The 2,982-nt window shown below is 37.7% G+C and overlaps 1 long non-coding RNA gene across 1 annotated transcript; it reads right to left on the reverse strand.

Moving 5' to 3' along the window:
• Positions 1-2,411, reverse strand: LOC309719835. The gene is made up of 4 exons (XR_014280333.1): positions 2,342-2,411; positions 1,821-1,968; positions 1,361-1,448; positions 1-778 (listed from the first exon to the last, which is right to left on the reverse strand). It is a non-coding gene; the product is annotated as an uncharacterized lncRNA (long non-coding RNA).
• Between the last annotated feature and the right edge of the window lie 571 nt (positions 2,412-2,982).

The following is a 2,982-nucleotide window of genomic DNA, read 5'->3' on the forward strand; positions in this document are numbered from 1 at the left end:
TTGCAGGTCAAAACCTTTATTCAAGAGACGCAAAAATAACATTGATACAGTGACTGTCAAAAATTACAGCACTGATCATACTGTGACATCTTGGTTCAAAACAGCACACTTAGAAATATTCAACGTTCTTTACTTCAACTGAATGAAACTGAAAATACCATTTCACACGGCCCATATGGGATATTTAGACTGTATAACTGTTCATGCTACATCTCTTCACTAGTAAAAGAAAGAAAAAATACAAACAGAAATTGAAAAATGCTGCCAAACAGACAAACAGAGAACTTGTACAGAGCAAAAGGAAAAACAAACAACAAAAAAAACGGCTCGTCCTCATGGCAGTTGCAGAGTATATAAAAATGAACCCTGCGATCCGTTCCTGGAATTGAGCTTCAAAAATGCAGCAGAACAAGTGTGAGATTTAAATGTCCTCTCACCTAGAGCTGGTCACCTCACATGCATAACAGTGAGCTTTCCTTGCAGGAGCAGTTTTGTCTTAGTTGTGAGCTTTTCTTGAGAGCTGAGTTGCATCCAACTCCATTACCACCCATTGAATCACCTCAAAAGTGTAGCAGAGTTGTGATGGGTAACTCATATTGAAGGAATAAAAAAGGTCCAAACAGCATGGCTACTGCAAAGGTCACGTTATCCAGATCTTGAAGAACTACTATACCCTCGATGATGATGCCAACATCAGAAAAGTCATTGCCTGGCGCATCCTCTAGAGACAGATGTTCATTGTGGTTTTCTCAATCTGTGCAGTGGCCTCAGTCAAGTCCTGGTTAAACACAAAACATTTTTTTAAGATTCCCTTTTAAACTCATCTCTTTTGAATCTACCAGTTCTAATGTTAGAGTAATTTAAACCATAGTAAATAGCTATAGCCAAAGAGTGGCCTGCCATGCTGCCATTCATGGTCTAACAGAGTTTCTAAGAGAGGGTGAAAAACATAATAATTTCAAATGCTTTACATTAGTTTTTGTTAGAAAGACACCGGCCCATCAGAAATCCAGGTTATGTCACTCAGAAGATGTTAGAATTTAGACTTTCAGCCCCACAATTTGGTTAGCTGTTGGTCAGTTGGTCTTTTTTTCAAACAAAAGCTAATGTAAATACTGGGGGGATTTTTCTTTGTTCACTAGAATGACAAATTTAAAGTTTTTTCACACTGATGTGACCCCTAATACAGGGGTAGGGGTGGGGCCTCAAGGGGGGGCGGCCGAGTTCACTACCAGGCCTCATGTGAACTTCAAATTATTAAAGAGGACTACTGGTCCTAACCAGTCCAATGAGGATCAAGTGGATAACTAAATGCATTTTTAAAGGTTGCAAAGCCACAATCTACTCATAAAACACTCACCATGAACTCCTGCACCAAGATGTTGCAATTGTCTTTCACACAGATGCGGAGCACTTTGATGAGACTCCCTTTGAGCATTAATGTCATCCTAAAGTATTATAACAAAGAAAACAGAGATTTGTGAACTTTTCAGTAGCACAGAAGAAAATGATCCCAGACAAAAACTCTTGACTTTTTAAACCAGTCAACATGCAACACCAGCATCTACAAAGCAATATCAAAAATTCCTGTTTGACATCAACTTTATGGATATATAGTTTCCAGAACATTTATTTTTTTAAAAAGATCAATTTTTCTCAGTGGGCCAGTAAATGCATGACAAAAAAGAATGGCATCCTTTCAGTGGAATCAGTACTCACAGGTAATAGTTGACTGTTTCAATGGATGTAGCATAAAAATCTTTTACTGACCTAATGCAATACATATACACTTTGTAGTTCAAGAATTTTAAAGTTCTTACTGTCATCATGGCAGCTACATCCTTTAGCTTTGTGCACTGTTCCCCCGATCACTTTGCAAACACTTTCAGCAGACTGTCAGAGAGAAACTCAGCTCCGTCAGAAACCTGTAAAGGCATGGTTGGGATGCACTGGAATGCTGCATTTCATCTGAAATGACATTTTGAAATTTTGAAATAACAGCAGGCACTGTGCTTGGTTAATCAGTAATGTTTTGTTGAATAAAAACTGTGTTTCCAGATCTTATGGGATTAAAAAAATCCAAAGATGTTTATTTCTGATTTGCAACCCAAGAACCCACAAGTTACAACCTCATTTTAGTTCAAGTGTGCATTAATGTGAGTCCAGTAATCACCTTTCTGACAATACATACAGGTATAAGTTAAACCTATGGCAGATTTTGGATTTCTCAGTTGTTTTAATAGGGTGGTCTATTTGTGTATGCATGCACCTAATAATTATACAAAACCTATTATAATTAAGTTACAGAAACCTTAAGCGAAAATAGAATATACTTTCTTACCATAACACCTTGAACCCACAATCCATCAGCTGACTCCTGGTGAAATGCAGAATAGATGTGGTCTCTCAATGTGCAGCAAAAAAAAACAAAAAGAAAAGGACAGCAGGTGAGGGCAGGAGGGGTAGGGATGTAAGCTAGCATAATCCCGCTAATGATATTAGCTAAAGCTGTTCAATGTCCAAAATCTCACTAACACCACGGTGCAGTAAATACACAATGTAACTGAAGAGTCAGTTGGCAAATCTATTCACACAGAAAACCAAATTATGTTATGAGTGCCTCGTAATTAGGTTTAATGTGATATTACGGCTCTTGTGCCAAAGACAAATTCAAATGAAAAAGCGCCAATTCTTTGACAACAGATAAAACAGCAAATAAGCTAACGGCTCTTTTTTAGCATGTTACATGGCGACACTCTAGACGTTTAACTACATTTGGCTGAAATATGGTAAATATTAATTCAAAAAATCAAGACATACCAAAAACGTAGAGTTGGCTACTCGACTTGACTGAGATGGATGCCTTTTTTGAACCACGATCCAAAGCCCGCGAGATGAAATCACGCGTGGTTTCACGAGATTTAACGTTGCTATCTTATTGACTTACTTCACCTGAACATGATATGAACAATTTAATACACC

This window comes from Aulonocara stuartgranti (genome assembly GCF_965226115.1).
Source record: "Aulonocara stuartgranti genome assembly, chromosome: 13".
NCBI lineage: Eukaryota > Metazoa > Chordata > Actinopteri > Cichliformes > Cichlidae > Aulonocara > Aulonocara stuartgranti.